We start from the raw sequence: 18240 nt of genomic DNA, 5'->3' as shown, positions 1-18240 counted from the left end.
GCTTGTAGTGATGCCTTACACATAAATGAAATACAGGTAATTAAAAAGAATAATTTTATAAATATATTAATAATTGAGTCCTTCTTCATGTTTTATAATGTTTAGATCAATCTTATGACCAAATTCAAGAGTCAGAAAAAAAGAACTGTCTAACCAGAAAGAACTCCTCCTTCACTTCAGAAGTGTAACACAGTGTAATGTAACGTGCACAAATGACATCATCAGTTGAGATATTTGATTTGAAGTCAGTTTTGAAGATAAATTATGCAGGAGATATTGCAGTGGTGTTATGATTTTGGTTGAGGTTCTCCCTATTGTATATAGATGTGGTAAGAGACACGCTATAAAACAGAGAAAGGAATTTCCAGGAATTCTAATTATAAAATTTATTATTTTCTCATAGAAAATAGTTAGCAATAATTATTAGTAGTACATTACCACTAATGCAAAAAGCAGAGACTGATGGATTTCTTTACCAGTCATTGAACCAGCTAGACAGGATTTTATGCTATAGTTTCTCTTGGAAGTGTCAGGAAATTCACGGAGGACTGACATTTAAGCTGAAGATTAAATAAGAGAACCGATGTTCTCAATTTTAAGGGGTAACCTTTGGTAAAGTAAGAGCACCGGCTTGGAGTAGTCAATTAGAATGAAAACCTTCCTGGAACAAGGAAGAATAAGTATAAAATGAAAATTGTCCAAGGTCAAAAGAAAATTATTATGAATTTTTTTAGGTTTATAAATTATAGGAATAAAATATAAAGTTGAAAATACACACCCAAACAAAAAATGTGATGTGAAATGTTTTCTAGTGAAGATGAGCTAAAGATATATAATTTAGGACACCTAAAACCTAAACACTTTTCTTCAGTGTTCAAGTAAGGTTAATGATGGCCATAGTAGAGGGTACAATATGAAGAAAAAAAGAATAATAACTTGCACTGTAAGTTTGAAAATGAAAATTACCAAAAATTGAAAACAAAATTCAAGCCCCTTAATGATTTCATAGTAAGGATTTAGGTAATATCTCTTTCTGTGTTTTGAAAACAGAAGATTTTTGTCTATCTATCTATCTATCTATCTATCTATCTATCTATCTATCTATCTATCTATCTATCTATCTATCTATCATCTATCTATCTATCTATCATCTATCTATCTATCTATCATCTATCTATCTATCTGTCTAAGTAAACGGTTTGTGATAGCTCATGCTAATCTGCCAGTTAAGTTTTTGATCGTATTTTAAAGGAAAGAAAATCTCAAAAATTACATTTAAAGAAAAAATAGGAATTATTAAAACATTTTATGAACTGTAGATTTTATTTGTTGAATAACAATTATTCTTATTAGAGAATTCTTATTAGAGAAACTATTATTCTTATTAGAGAAAGTAGGTTAACTATATCCTAGCCTCCTACATTGCAAAAGTTATTTGACAAGGGAAATGTCATAGCTAAACTAGAAATGATGATCATTATCATGGGATGATATTAAAAAACTGATTGAAGAGGAGGTGACATGGACTATGTTGATGGGCAGGAGTAAAGTTCGAGGTGCTGTTTCTCAAGTTACACTTTGACACTAACTTTCATTTTTTAATTACTAATAAGATCAAGAAAAAGAGAACTGTCAGGCTGAAATCTGCAGAAAGTAAGAAGGACTATCTTGATGACAGGATAGTAGAAATGGGATGAAATTTTAAAGATTTAGTTTGCCCATGCCTTAAGATGCACCAGGGCATGATTCTGTGTGTAAAAGAAATAATGACACACAGGAAGGGAATACCAGAGTATAAGGAATGCACTTGGAAAGAGATAGGCTTTTATGGTCACTCATATTCAACAAAGATGAACAAAGCAGTGCAAAGAAGAGGAAGTGGGAATAGTCAGTGAACCAAAACTGGCCTTAAATTAGGAAAGTAGAATAATCTTAGACATGAAAAATGTTACTGAGGAAAGATAATACTATGAACTTTAAGTAACACACAAAATGAATTTCTGGGAGGCTGAGTTACCTAACTTAAAGGAGAATGCTAACATATGAGCACAATTGATCTCAGAATGTCAGGAGTCTATTTCAGGGTTTCTTAATTCACCTTCCATAGGAACAGTGGAGTAAAACATGAAATTATATTTAAGGCAGAGTCAAATAAAAATAGACAATATTTATATGACAAGTTTCTTGTGTTTGATGAAAAAGGTTTTAGAGATCCCCGCCAGTCCACTGTTCCTTTATATTTGAAGGGAATTTATTGTTACCATAGTAACAGACTTGGAGACTGAATTGCTTTATTATTCCTAGATGCAGCCTAGCTAGCATGGACAGTGAAAGAATTAATTTTTCTTTGTTAATTTTTCTCTCAACCCTGAGTGACGCTTTGAAAGTTAACTGAAAATGCTCTGGATTTATACTACATAAATGTATGTGACTGACTAATTCTCCAACATACCAAATTGATGTAGCCTTTTTGGTGCTTGTGTTTAATCAATAGCTTTGATTTTTGGGCCACTGATGTTATTTGTAGATCAAAACAGAAAATAACTTGCTACAAAGTCTGTCAATGTATGAATTTAATGGAGATCAATGAATATCAGGTTTTGAAACTGAAATGTTCACAATACTTCATGTAGTGTTCTAGCTCTTGACAGTAGCATTTGTATCGATAGCAACATGTATTTTCAGAATTAAAAGAAATATAACAAAAATGTTTCAATGCCATTAAAAAGGTATTTTGGCATTTTACCCCTAATACTGTATTATTATATTACTGTGTTATTATATTCCCATGTTATGTAAGTGTCTAATGGCTTTTTGTCTTTGGTGATGTGAAAATAAGATGAGCACCTTTGATTTGAATTTGCATTTGATCTGTGAACAGCATCATGCTATATCCCCTTAGCGAATCTTCAGTTTTCACAGTTCAGGTCTTATTTATTTTTTTTTTTTCAAGAAATGGAGTAGTAGTGGATTTTTTAGCTGGATATAAATATATCCTTTGTCAAACTCTGGGAAATAAGATGGTGTCCAAATACATGGTAGCCTGGGACGGTGTTGACAGAAATTGTTTTCCACTGATGCCATAAATAATTTCATAACTCTTTACAGTGCTGGAGTATCACTTGTTTCAAGAATAGGAAGAAACTGCAGACCCTGTGAAAATGCAATGCTAAAAATAAGAAAATTGATATAATTATATCTGCAATAGAAATCTAGTTTATATATACACATATTGCACTCCAAAATAAAGCGTATCTTCATGTAATTTTCTGTTATTTAATGTTTTGTTCAGAAATAAATGTTATCTTGTTGAATTTCATTTATATGTTACAGCAAAACCTCAACAGAGAAAAAGAACATAAATAAAAGTTGAATATTATGGCAATGGAATATTGAGATATGTTAGGCACACTATTTCTTTTTCTTCAGCAGGCAACTGATAAAGTTGTTACTACTGAAGAACTGTTGCATAGATCCCTTCAGATCATAACTTTGGTGTCTCTATGGGTATTTCTACTTTGTGGTTTTTTTTTTTTTTTTTTTTTTTTAATGTGTTGTTTTTGTTTTATTTGTTTGTGAGGCGTTTCGTTTGTTGAGTTTGTGGTTTTTTTGGGTCAGCAGTGCTTTTATGGTGGTCTGAGTCATTATTCACAGATTTAGCTATAATCTTATGCCACATATAAAAATCATATGTAAATACAGGTATGTACTACATCGCTCTTGAGAAGTCTAGCAGGAAAAGAATAAAAGTGTACTGCACTATGCAGCAGTAAAATAATGTAACGAGCTTAGCAAGATGATTAATCAAAGTGCACCACTTGCATGAACAAAATTGACAGTGAGACTGTCAAGTTTGACTGTATTTTTACTCTCTTCAGATAGTGAAGAGCCCACCTTTTTTAATAATTTGAATAATAAAAAGGTGTATTGTGATACAGAAGAATAATGTTTCTATTTAAAATAGAAATTTTCTGTTGAAAATAGATATATCCTTTGTGATTAATTTCTGAATAATTTTAATATAATTTCTGAGAATATTACCATTGGTTGGATAGTGACTGATTTTATTTGAATATAGGACAAGGGAAAAAGAACAGGGCGAAGGTTGGGAAAAATACACTATGATTTAAGAAAATACTACCATATGCATTTTTATCTTTTGCAGCAGGATTGCAGTGCCAGTAATTTGCCTGGAAAAGTGAGTTTTCTCCAAAACTTTCTACTCTTTGGAACAGTTATAGACTTTTTTTTTCATTATCTGGAAGAGTATTGTTTAATTATGTGCAGAAACAATTGGGTTTTATTCAGAAAGCTGGAGAAATCTATAAAGCACTTTGAATCTAGGAGGAGAATTACTTTTCTTAGAAAAGAAGGAATAGGTGAGTGTTCCTCCTTATTTTTACTTATGTATTTCTGTGACACTGAATGTGACCAGATTTTCTTATTAGGATTTCATAACTGTGAAATCTCAAACGTGAAAATTGAGTGTATATGAAAGGGAACAGAGAGTCTTTGCAGTGTAATATGTCTTCCTGCTTTATATTCATTAAGGATGTAGCATGTAGCTAAAAGAAGTTTTGAATGAAGTTTTTCTAATTCTTTTCTCACCTTCGAAATGCTCATAGAAATGAAGTCTTTTCATCACACAGCTACTTTACTTAACTACCGCTCCAGCTACTGCTTTAGAGTGCAATTAATTGTGAGATAACCTGTTAAACCTTCATTCGGCTCACGAAGAGTGACCTACTTTAGAAAATGAAACAACACAAAAGAAAGAAATAGCTGCAGGGTTTTTCCGCTCTTCAGATGCTTTTGGCTAAAAGAATAGGGACTAGAGGGATGGTATGCTAGAAAAAAAGTATGCTTCAAGATAAGGAGGTGTAAGAAGGCTAGGTAGATGTATCAGCACATCAATCAGCTGCATGTCCACTCAGAGAGGGAACAAAGGTTTCTTCTATGTTATCTTATGTATTTAAATGGGATGTCTAGGACACCTTCAAATAAGATTCCATTCTAACTGGTGGGATGAACTTAGGCCAAAATCACTGCATAAATTTTATATTCAATAAAGAGTGGAACTTTTGAAGGGTTTTATTTCCCTAAATCATAGCCAGAGATTTTATCTGCTCAAAAGTAAAGATGAGAAAAACTAGATTCGAAATCCCTCATCTATAAATCTTTGAGCAATGCAAACTCTACATCAGCATCTTCCTTAATATTGTATCTTCCTTAATATTGTAATTATATTTTGTTGTTGCTTTTTTAAAAAAATAACTGTTAAAACACTGTTCTCTCTTTGTTTTCACTGGACAGTTCAGCCTTATTCCTATGTTTTAAGTTTATATTGATGGTTGGAAAATAGCATGCAAAACATGACCAATTTAAAGCAGTTTCGTATGAACTGAGAGTGTTCAAGCCACATGAAAAACTGCAGAAAATACAATGCCTTTCTGTGAAATGACTCCTTAAGTCTTCCTCGGTCCCCCATTTTCTTGTATGGTTTTTACAAACTTTCCAGAATTAAAAAATAAGTAGACAATCTGGATTAACCCAGTTTTTATTTGCTTAGTTAATACAGTGTAACATAAATATTTTACAAAATGAAAATACTTATTTTAAAGTTAATAAAGATATTGCTTTTAATTCCAATCTTAGCTTTGCACATTCAACGCACATTCAACAGGCACTCAGAAAGTCAGCTTATTTGAATCTTTTCTTATTGGTGTTCAGCTAACTGGTCATAGCTTCCTAAGCTAAATCAATCCCCAGAATTACTATTGACATGCTAACACTGCTAATATAAATATGGCAGTTATATAAATGATACCATTGTGTAACTCTCTGGGAATGTCCTGTGAGTCACAGAATCACAGAACATGCTGAGTTGGAAGGGACCCACATGCATCATTGAGTCCAACCCTTAGCCCTGCACAGGACTATCCCCAAGAGTCACACCATTCGCCTGAGGGTGTTGTCCAAATGCTTCTTGAACTCTGTCAGGCTTGGTGCTGTGACAACTTCTCTGGGGAACCTGTTCCAGTGCCCAACCACCCTCTGGGTGAAGAATCTTTTTCTAATGTCCAATCCCAAATCTCCCCTGACACAACTTGACAAAATGTGTATACTAAATTCCATTTATGATCAATCATAATTAATATTAATTTCACATCTCTGTGTATCCACCAGCATTTTCATAACCATACACATAAATTCTGAGGGAAGAGTTAATGTCTTTATGCAGGAAATGCAAGACAAGGGTAGAATATGTGTACTGTTAACCCATCAGCATGAAAGGAATTAAAAGCAATTGGATTTTTGGCAATTTCACAAATACTGTGGCAGTGCAGAGCCTGAAGGGGTAAGATGTACTTATGCTCCTTGTATCCATGTTTGACAAACCCCAATTTATTGTCCTTAATCAAAAGCCACATAGAAGAAATGATTGAAGGTTTTTTTCCTCTGGTCAAAATAGCTCTTATTTTGATGCTACAGTGTTGAATCTACAACAACATATCACTCCAGAAAGGTGGCTGCTTTCCTCTGGTATGTCTGCAGATATTGTACATCTAATTAATCATGTTACCCCATGATGTCTATTTATCACTCACGTGCAGCTGGTTAGTAAGGATCTGTGCCAGCTGAGAAATTTTGTGCAGAAAAATGCATAATTGTCTGTCTAAATAATCTTGATCATATCTCCAAATAGTCTTTGTTGTGATATTTAAGTTCTACAAATAGTACAGAATTACTCAGTTGCCTGGTAAACATAAGCGTTTCAGGGACCTATTCCAATTCATATTGATGATGAGATAGAAAACCAGAATAGACACGAGATTTCTAGACAACAGGATATTTTTACTCTGAAGAAATAAGTGTGGTTAAGAAAAGAGGAGAAAAAGATGTGGATATTGACCACAGTGCTTTGATCATTATGTAGCTGCCTAAGATTCGGGATGATCCTTCACAATATACCACCAAAATATTCTTTTGTGCCATCCTTCCATTCAGGAATATGGCAGAAGAGACAGTGACCTACATACCTACAGACTCCTGTGACTTCGGCTGGAAGAGCTCTGTAGAGGGAGGAGAAGTGGCACTGGCACTGGATCCAGTTGTACAGCCCTTCTGCTAATGGCAAAACTGACTTTTGCAAACAACAAACGTATACTGAGAAACCTTCCATGTACAACTTTAAATTATGGTGCATGTGTACTAGTTGCCACAATAACTAACTACTTCCCATTTAAAATTTTCTTTTAAATCATTAGTGATGTCATCTAGGAATCAACAACCATTTTAAATCTTGAATTAAATAGTACATATAAATAGAACTATTCCTTTAGTAGTGAGAAAAAGAATGTGAATGAAAAGCAGCACTGTACAAATTGAAGTCTGCACAAGATGAAAGTCAATAAAACACTTGCTTTTTTTAGTACAGTAAATCTTATTTATTTTGGGCCTTAAACATATTTTTGTCTTGCCTATAAACCTGCCAGAAGCTACACAGGTTAGTAAGAAAGTGCATATCTGAAGCAGAATCAGAATCAGAGTCTTTGTCATAAAAAGAAGCAAAATCAGATGTCCCAAAAGTCGCCTTGACAGCAAGGTTTTTTTTAAAAAACTAGCTGGTTCAAAGGGAAAAACATTTTCGGTACAAACATTTTCAATGCAAAATTCAAATAGTCACAGTATGTGATGAACAGAAAAGGACTGGGCAGACTGGGACTACTCTTTCTTGCCTGAGGCTTTCAAGGCCATGGGGAAAACCTGCCATACCTAAGCTGCTCCTTGAGCTGTGAAGACAGAGAGGTGGCAAAAGAGAAAAACAACAAGAAAGATGACAGAGTTTACTCAGTGAAATTTTTCTTTTTACTTATGAAAGTTTAATAAATATTTATTTTTAGAAATTAAATAACGGAAACATCTTACTCCTGTTCGCAAATCTTAATGTCTCTGTGTCCCAAATGTTGGTACATAATTAAATGATACTCCTGATTTTGTCATTACTGATAGTATAGGAGTACTTCATATTTAGATATCATAGAGTTAGGAAGCTATAGAACATAAAAATAAAATTATCTTAAATCTCAAGATACAAAAATAAATATTCTTCTATTTTGCACTTTGAACTCTAATCTCAAAACATTCTCTTTAGTAGAACTACAAAAACTCTTTCATATCCAATATCTAGGTAATAAGAAATATATGGAAAAGAGAAAACTAACCAACAAAGCTGAAGCTTGAAGAGGGAGGTAAACTGTGATTTACATTAAAATTCTTGATTGTTTTGAAAAATTTATTTTTTTTTCCATTTATGACCAAAAGAATTGAGGACAAGTAAGAAATCCTAAGCCTATTTCTCTCTAGAAAACAAACCTGATCTGTCTTTTTTTCCCCCCATACACAGATTTTCCTTAATTCTTACTGTGTCAGTAGTCACTGAAGATAATTAATAAAGGCCAGTGGTTAAGATGCAGTTTTGCTTAAAGTGAAGGAATACAGAAGATCAAAGGGTTGTAAATCCTAGATCCTTATACCTTAGCTGATATGGTCTGTAGGTGTTCCACCTTCAGAAGAAATTACAAAACACATGACACTAACAGCACAGGTGACTCATGGTAACTAAGTTCAGCATAAAATATTTCCCATGGTTTGCTATACAAAGGAATTATAGCATATTTGTCAGCTGTTAGTAAATACTTATGACACTGGTTAAGGTTTGGGGTAGTTTCTCCCCCTTCCTTTCAGTAAAGGCAACAAATACTTTTCATCATATCCTTTTCCAGCTACCTGATGGGTGAGGGAGAGCTTATGGTCAGTATAGCTTTTTATTTTCTACTAAACAAGGAAAGTCAGCTCCCATCTGCTGTTTAAAATTGCTGGGTACTCAAAACAAAATAAATATATAGGAGTGTAATCTTCTTTGGGCCAGCTAAGTGTTTAAAAGGCTTCTTCAGTTGATATCCCTTACTAGAATATAGTTACTATATGGTTGACAGAGATCTGTTCTCAGTTTTCTCTGTTACTTTTCTATTTGAGAAAAAAGTGAAAAGAGTTGAGGCAGGACAACAAAGAAGTGCACAGAAATTAAAGAAGGTAGCTTAAAATGAGAAAAGATTTTACTTTAGCTTTCTAAAACATATAGAAATGAACTGATACTATTTAAGATTGTATGGTGGAAGTACACAAAAGCCCCATTAAAGATGAAGATTTAATTTTACTAGGAGTATGCAAAAGGATTGGGTTAGAGGGTGAGAAAATCTGTACCCCAAACCATTAAAAATATCTTTTTAGTGGAGCTACTTATAAACAGCCTTTTTCTCTCACAAAGCAGAGACCTAGCTCCAAGAATGAAGGTATGTAATTTACTAATATAGTTGCTCTTGAAAAGAATTCAGATTTTTTGGTTTATTGGATTTTTTTCAGATAGCAATATGGGTAATTTTCTTTGGGGCAGTACCTGCTTGAATCTTGTGATAAGAACCAAATAATACTCTATATAATCTAAAGTGAGGGTGGAGAGAGTGTTTTCAGGAAGCAAATGACCACTACCAAGATTTTTAATAGTTATTAGATATTTGGGTCAAATATAATTATCTTAATATTTAAAAATATTGTCTTTTTATTTCCAGTATGATCTATTCTTTTCTTTGGGTAGAGTTGTTCATTTTCCTTTCCTCTAAACATGGTATCTAGTTTTGAAGATAAACAGCAGTGTATTCATCTCTTCTGTACTTTTTTATTTAAATATACTTTCTCTGTTTTGAGAGAAAATGCCAAATGGAGGTTTTAACATCTGGGAAATTTAAGAAATGCAATTTAGTTTAGTTTCTTTTTTTTTTTTTTTTATGGGATACCTTCACTCCATGATCTTTGGACTATGGTCTATGAGAGATTTCTAAAGCACTTAATGTCATAAGTTATTTTCTGATATTTTAAGCATTCTTTATACATGGAACTCCGATTTATTTATCCAGAAATCTCAAAGTTTTTTTCTCCACACTGGAGATGATAAACTGCACAAAATTAATTTGTTCATTCACCATTGTGAGACCTCCATTACATTTTCAATAGAAAGTTCTAGGAGCTGAGAAAGATGGTTATAATGGGAATGACAGAGAGAACAAGGAATGTATATCCAGTGTATGTAAAATATTCCATATATGGTAATGACACAGGTGATGACAAACATGTATGGAAGGCCAACAAATTTCCTTCAAGAAAAGGAAAAAGAAAGAACAGGAAGAGAATTTCTCCGGTATTTCTCTGGTTTCTTCCTACTTGAGGATGCTGTACATGTAAAAGACTACTTAAAATTCAGCAAGAACTCACTCCCCTTTGGAAGAGAGAAAGCACATCGCCATTGATGTTTACCAAATTCGCAACATTTCACCACATTTGGAACTTCAGACTCAGAGATCACATGTGAAGTATTATCTTTACTACGGAATAGAGTTAAGCGAAGAAGAATTTTAAAGATCGTCATGTGTTTCCTGAGAAAGTTGTTATAATAAGATAGACTCTTGTTTCATTTTTGTTTGGACTTCTAGAGGGCAGATGCATTAGTCTAGGAGACCCAGAAGGCAGACGTAGGTAGGCAGAAGGCAGAGGTATACAGAAGGAAGCATTCAGGTCTCATATGAAATGTATCTCAAGTCCCTTGTGATTGCCACTTTGTTGTTATATGAGTACCACTAAAATATAGAAGCTATTGCCTGTCAAGTACTCTTTTTCTCCTGTGTGGGCATATCTTTATTTCCCTGGTAGATGAAAAAATGTTGAGGATTATCCTACAAACATCTGCCACAACTGTTGCTGCTGCATTGGGGGGGAAGTATCTCATGTTGTCACTGAGTTCAAAGGATAACATGTAAAGTCTCATTGGAGACATTTTTCTGTCTTCATTTGGAAAGTGTTCTGGAATAAGAGTATAGATTTGTGGCTTCTTGACTCTATAGGGCTAGAAGGCATCAACCTGAGGCATGAATAAATCAGTGACTTTTCTAGTGTGACAAAAATATTTCTTTTCATAAAGCTTTCACTTGAGACCGAAGAAGTTTCGAGCTCTCTCTTGACTAAGTTTTCCCAGAACGTCTGAATTGGGTCAAAAAGGCAACAGGACAATGAGAAAAGAGTCATGAAAAATTTGGTGAGGAGCAAGGGAGACTGATAGTCTTGGCTCTGTTTAAATCGTGACCTCTTTTTCAGGTGCTTTTTCAGGTGCTATTTTCTTGCTAGATGTTATTGTGAATGATAGTAAGAGTTATGCAGGTCTTTTGCAGAAGACAGCAAAGTGAGTCTGTTATGTGTCCATGGTGCAAGATGTATTGAGTGCAGATCAAATTCTAGAAGAGACTTTGCTGGGTGTATTTTACAACTGGTAAAATAAGTGTGTCCAAGTGTACCTCCAGCTGCTCACAAATCAGATATATGTGACTTAAATGTTGTTGAAGTCTTGCTGTATTGATTCCATGGAGAGAGTGCTCCAGCCTTGGACCCCTCACTGAACAGACTGAAAAAATAATTTAATACTCTGGTGTAAACACAGTTGTATTTCCTAGGGGTTTTTTGTTTGTTTGTTTGTTTTTTTTAATGTATCTATATGTTTCTTTATGTCAGTATAAAGTAGCAGTGAGCTGTTGAAAGGTTACAAGAGTCTATTGGAATTTCCTGTACTCTGGTTTGTGGATTTTGGGCAAGAAATATTTTCTGTATTTAGTTCTGTAGTTTCTAATCATTTTTCAGCCTGCAATCTGTGCTGCCTCTGTATAATAGTCTTTCAAAAAAACCCCAAAAAACAAAAAGCCCCACCCCGGAATGTACTATTCAGGGCTGCTTATAACATGGTATACTCATTTTACAAGCAAACACAGTGTGATGTCTTAAAAAAAAAAAAAAACAAACACACATTTAACTCGGTTGTAGTGAGATATCAGAATAGGAATTTCTCTTGGTTTGAATTAGGCATTTCACAGGGGGATTTTTTTGATTAATTAAGACAGCTACAATGCTTTCACATAAATTATTCAGCAATTAAGAGGAAACTGTTACAAGATGCAGTCATCCTGGCCTAACTATTATTTATGTGACTCTTTAAACAAGGATACACATCCAGGTATAAAACACAGTGAGTTTTGGATGATATGTTTCCTGCTTAACCATCTGACTCCACTGTGCAAACGATGTATTTTCAGTTTGTTTTTAGTTTTACAATACATATTTCTGCTTCATTAGAGAATCTATTTATTTAAATTAAGTAGACAGAAGTTTAGTAAACTGACTTTTCAGTCAATTACATTTCTCACTACTTGTTTAGTCTTGTATCCAATGCATTCTGTACATATCTTAATATACATCCACTTCTTCATTTCTCTGTAGTCCCTGTGCTTCTTCATTTTTTGCTATTCTGGTTTGTTTTCAGAACATAATTATCACTGTTTTCTGATTCTTCAATATTTGGTGCTTCTACCATTCTATTTATTTAAAAAACTTTTTAGTCTAAGGAAAACAAACCATGACTTTTTTCCTTTAATATATTTATAATACTTTATGATATTTATTTATATTTATTGCTTATTCTTTATAACTTTATTTAATACAATAATTCTGCACTTAGTGGCATCCTGGACACAATGATAAAAATTGTAATAATAATTGTTTTTTATTTATGCATAAAATAATAATAGCTACCAATCAGGACTTGAAGCTTCTGCAGTTGAATTCTAAGTTGAATCCTGGATCTGTGAAATCCACCGTGGAAAAAGCTTCCCAGAAACACCCATATCTTTGATAATGTTATTTGAGAAGCAAGATCTTTCAGAGAGGCTGCTAATCCTTCTAATGCACCAGGAGGAATAACTGATTTTCAGATATGTCAAGCAAAATGTTTTCATTTATATTGTGTTCTTATGAAGTCATTCACTAGAACATTATGGTAATACAGGAGATTAGACACACAAACACATACAAACACAAATTTCCTTAATTGCTAGTTCTCTGTACAACTTGACATGATAAAATTCACCTTATGAAATTTGCCCACTGGTTGCGTTGCATGTAATTCCACTGCTTTTAATAGTGTTTGAGAATGTAACAGAGACTCGGGTTTGAGCATCTGCAGTACAGGCATGCATATTCTCTCCTTGCACTTGAGTTCTTATCTTGCTCTTTGCTTTGGGTATGAAATGATGATAGTTTTAGCCTCAGGTCACACACATGTAGTTTCTTATACCTTCTTGAGAATTCCCTTTGAGACCTGAATTCTCACAACTTTTTGAATTGCCTGTATTAATCTTTCAGTGCACTGCTAAGCCAAATCTGTTGGATCCGTGTTGTAGCTGGTAAAATATGTTTTCTACAGGTTTGAACTCTGTCTCATAAACTAGTTGAAAGAGCTTGTCTCTTCTCTCTAATAGTTGCAATAACATAAAATATAATGGATTTAAAAAAATTACTAAATCACTGTTGAAGGTATATAGTATATTTAGACAATGTGCTGATCAATTTTTTATTTCATTGAAACTGTGACAGTTCATGCACCAACACAGAGTAACTGAATCAGTTTCCCAAAATTTACTCTCTTTTCTTTTTGATGTGCAATATATCTTCATTTCACCAGCTACACTCTCTTTTTGGAAATCTTGTTTAGGCAGAATTTCAGGATTTTGGACAGCTGTCAGAGATTTTCACATATCTGGAGAAATGATCTGTGGACAATTCCAAACTGCTGCACATGTGTTGCAACTGTGATTTATCCGTGCACAATAAATCCAGATGATTCAAGATATGTACAGATCTGTAGTTAAGCTCTTATTAAGGAAATGGAAGGCTGAATTTTTCTTTAGTGAGATAAAAAACGTAATTATCATTTGGATCGTTTTGATCATTGGATCATTTGGCTGAAGAAGAAGCCCTAAATAAACTAAAGCCCTGAGTAAACTAAACTAAATTTAAAAAGGTAAGTAGGCAAAGTCATTTTGAAATACACAATCTCATTTTGATATTGCTGACATGAAGAGAGATTTTGGACTTCAATGGATTTTTTTTTTGTGCAATGGATTGATTTGAGGATCACTAAAACATGGCAGTGCTTGGATATAGAAGACAAGAAAATTAAATACTTGGTAAGTCTGGCCCAGAAAAGGCAATGAGCACTCAAACACTTTTGGTACAAGTTCAACAGTGTCAATATATTGTTCTACATTTTGCTATCAGGATGCTGCAGCAGCAGGAGTACCCCAGGGTCCATCAGGGCAGGGTTAGGCAGCCAGGACCAATTGCGTCACTCCAGCCAGGAGCAGGACAAGCAGGGGCTCTGGGGTCAGCCCCACCTCTGGTTATGGAGCACCTCACCAGGATGGGCTAAGGCTGGGTCACAATTTGGGCTGGGCTTGGTAGGGCCCTGAGTCAGGCAGGGCAGGGCTGGGATTGCTTTACTAGCAATGGGCTCCTTTTTCTCTTTTCTGTTTTGTTATTAAAACAAGTATATTTCTTTTTATTTTACTGGCTTCTTGGTCCTAAAAATGCATTCTATATCTTCCCCCTTTCATGTCCCTCCTCATCCACCCCTGCTTTAAAACTCCATTTTCTTTGTGAACTTGACTCTATTGTGGAAGAGATTTCTAAAGCATCTGGCAATACATCTTTTTCTTCCTGTTGTTTTATTTTGTATTACCTTGCATCCAGCATGAGAATCTAGAAAGAACTTTGAAATTGTCTTTAGGAAACTGTATTTTCTTCTGATTTTCCTTAACATGAAGTAGCTGAAATGCATTCTATTCCACAAAAAAATCCTATTCCAGAATTTAACACTTGTTTTAAAGCCTAAAATTGGTGATGGTAAAGGGTAAGGATTACTGTTCTAAATGTAGGTATTGACTAACAAGTACTATATGTATATTTAAGTTAATGAGAAAATGAATGAGAATTCTGTTAAGGAAATATCCTCATGTGTCTACATTCTCAAATAAGCAAAAGGTACAGTAGGCACTGCAAACTACAAAATGAAGAAGTGACAATGTGATGATTTGCTTCTGTTAAATATCCAGCAGAAATCACAGTATGTCATGTATGTCACTTAAAAACAAGGGATCAATATTTCTGTGTTAATTCCTTCTCAAATCAGTATCAAGTATTTCACTGCCTTTTGAAGTCATATGAAATGTGAGGATTTTACCGAATTTTTTAAAGAACCTTTTGTTCCGGAGAATGACAGTTTTGTCTTCTGTATAGAAGTTACTGACATTTTCTAATTAATCTTGCTAAAATATGTGGGTATCTATTTGGCATATTGAATGTGTAAATTCGAAATCCACTAAAATTTGTGCTATACACAAAGGAAAAGTAAATTGAAGAGTTCTGCTATTAGCCATCAACCAAGCAATTATGAAAATTAATCTTTAGATTATAGTGATTGATTTATAAGTATAAAAGAAAGTAAATATCATAAAAGTAGGCATTAAATTTAACAAGAAGGTAATGATATTACATCCCATGAAGAAAGTTAACCAGCACTTATTATAGTTTTAACTTATTTGGGTGCATATCCTTTGAAAATTGAGGTGTGATTCTCCACAGCTTTGTAAGTTGTGTTGACATTTTAGTGATCGGAAGTTATACAGCATAATCAGACTAACTGGGTCTATAATGCATGTAGAATGAATACTCATGTTTATTCTTTGTCTTTGTAGACTAGCAAAACAAGTTCTATAAGATGCAAAGATTCCTTAATTAGCTGGTCGTTTTTCATTACAACACTAGGAAAAAAATCCAAGTTCACTGATTGCAAAGTATCTTGAGAATATTAGGCATTTACCATTTCCCAGCAGATGCTCTGTAGGGATGTTTGTAAATACAAGTAATGAATACTATGCTGCATAGGTAATATACTAGTCACATCAATTTCAAGCAAAAAAAAAATCGTTGGGTGAGCAAAAAATGCATTCCTGAGGAAAGTGCTAAAATGTCTGTATGAAGGATGCATGGAGATGGAATCCGTAGTGGTTGATGATGGATGGATAGCGATAAGGTAATAATAGACAATCAAGAGAAAGAAGAATCAAGATACTTGATTTTATTTCTGGATGACATTTTTACCTTTGCTAAAAAGAAAGTATAACATGGGAAAGGATGCGAAGGGTGGAAGGACAATGATTATTGCAGATTCAGGGACCTGCAAAAATGGGTAACATCCTTAGTTTGATTTCCTGCATGGTCAGGCAGCAATTTAGAAGATTTACAGGAAAACAAGGTTTAACTGAAAGAGTCAGGAAGGGCTTTTTTGAAATAATGGTTTGCTGAAATAAGTAGCAAACACAAGTCTGTGCTAATCTTTCATTTATTGTCACAGATGGCATACACTTATGGACTTGTTCTTGATAGCTCTGATATTCTGTCAGAAAATGTCTCTGTCACATCCCTGAAATTTCTGTTCATTAGCATATCTTTTTCCCCCTCCAAGCCTCATGACAAAAATTGTGGATTTGAAGGAATCCTCAAGTGAAGCCTGAATTTATACGTTAGGACCTTTCTATATCCCTGGTTTCAAGTTACACTTTGTGTTGATAGTACCCCAACCAGAGTGACTTTTACTGAAGTGTATGAGAAGAAACAGCTTCTGTAAAGTTGTCATGTTCTTTATGAAGTATTTGAAAAGTTCCGTTCTACAACCTGGAAAACATGTTAATAACAAGGAAAGTAAATGTGATTTGGATAAAGACACTGGTTGTTACATGAATTGACATACTTGGCATCTAGATGACTATTCATGACTAAGGCACTTGTTCCAATATGCCTCAACTCCCAGAACAACATATGACTGGCAGTACTGAAAATGGCAGAGATTCAGCGGAATATTTAAAAAAACCTGTTGTTCCTCATACCTCATCTTCATCATCCTTTGATAGTTAAAATTGCAAAAACTCCAATGTTTTTCTGTTTGGGATGTGGCACTTTTGAGTAGCTTTACCTTCTCAGTGTTTAATAAGTTCCATTGAACTCCCCTGGAGGGACAAAGAGTGTATTTTTATATCTATCTATCTATATATATAGATATAATGTAATAATCTTTAATAACTTTCACTTTGTTAAACCCAAGATATATGTGGCTATTTTTTTCTGAAGTTCTTCCCATTGAGAAGATATTTTTCTCTGGGGATTTTAATACTATGGAGGACTTATCCTCTCAAAGATATCTTTTTCCTGTGTCATATGCAGAAAGAGACCATGGCTTAAAAACAAATACAGTAATAATTGGCTGTTTGTTGTTTTATTTTTCAAAATGTCAAAAGATATATGTTTACACTTAAATATTCACTAGCTGATACTAACAGATAAACTTTAGCTTTCCTAAACTGAAGTATACACTAAAGAGGATTCAAGGGTGGTTCGTAGAGAGAACAGGTAGGGCTATCCATATGCACAAAAAAGGCATTTTTAATAGAATGTAGATCTTATATCTTCCTAGTTTGCTTTATATAGCTTAGGTCTTATGCATTTAAGATGCAAGAAAAGGCAGTACCTCAGTTCAAAACTCATGAAGTTACAGATTTTTAAAAATTACATACTTTAGTGTATGAATGAGGACAGATTTCAATTTTGGGTTTCTTTTTAAAAAGCACTATATGCAATTATAATTAGTTGCTTGGCAGTCCTTCAGATGGTGATTTTAAGAGGTTATACAATTTGTTCTACAATCCCTTTTTCAGAGTTGCATGAGTGCTAATTTGAAAGAAAGATAATGTTTGTGATATGTCATACTTTAGGGACTTGAATAGTTAAAAATCATGTTTATTTCCATTGGATCTTGAATGTTAGCCCTTAAGTATAGTAAGTGATGTAGAAAAGTCTGACCCATAACGTTGAGAATATATCTAAAAGTGACCTGGTTTACACGTGTTTATGCCATCTATTTCCAGGTAATTTTTTTTCTTGCTGGAGTGGGAAGTAGATTTTTTCTCCTGAAAGTAAACATCTGTGATCTGTTGAACTTTTCTGTCTGTGTATAGAGCATATAGACTTCTACCCATTATAAGGGATGGAATAGTTAAGAATTGACATTTAAAAATGAAAGTCAATTTTACTCCTTTAAAACAAAAGTTTGGAAATCCTGTAGAGAAGATGGCTGTATAATTTATGGCACACTTCACAATGTATTATTTCTGCAAACTTCATGTTTCATAGAACTGACTACCTGCTTAACTTTTTCACTCTGTTAAAAATCAGAATCCAGTGACTAATAAA

At 33.8% G+C, this 18240-nt stretch overlaps 1 protein-coding gene across 7 annotated transcripts in view; it reads left to right on the top strand.

The window, feature by feature from the left end:
* GRIK2 (glutamate ionotropic receptor kainate type subunit 2) overlaps nt 1–18240 on the top strand; it is a 366123-nt gene that overhangs the window by 33535 nt on the left and 314348 nt on the right. The window contains exon 1 of one of the 7 annotated variants that reach the window (XM_039390663.1): nt 4166–4198. The exons of the other annotated variants lie outside the window; for them this stretch is intronic. The gene's annotated coding sequence lies outside the window, so the exon portion shown is untranslated. Of the gene's footprint in view, nt 1–4165; nt 4199–18240 lie in introns of those variants that run through there. 7 annotated transcript variants of the gene reach the window in all.

Source organism: Pipra filicauda, unplaced genomic scaffold (genome assembly GCF_003945595.2).
Source record: "Pipra filicauda isolate LSUMZ 115617 unplaced genomic scaffold, ASM394559v2 scaffold128_size5466820_pilon, whole genome shotgun sequence".
Taxonomy (NCBI): domain Eukaryota; kingdom Metazoa; phylum Chordata; class Aves; order Passeriformes; family Pipridae; genus Pipra; species Pipra filicauda.
Note: the sequence above shows the minus strand (reverse complement) of the source record. Positions and strands in the feature narration are given on the sequence as shown.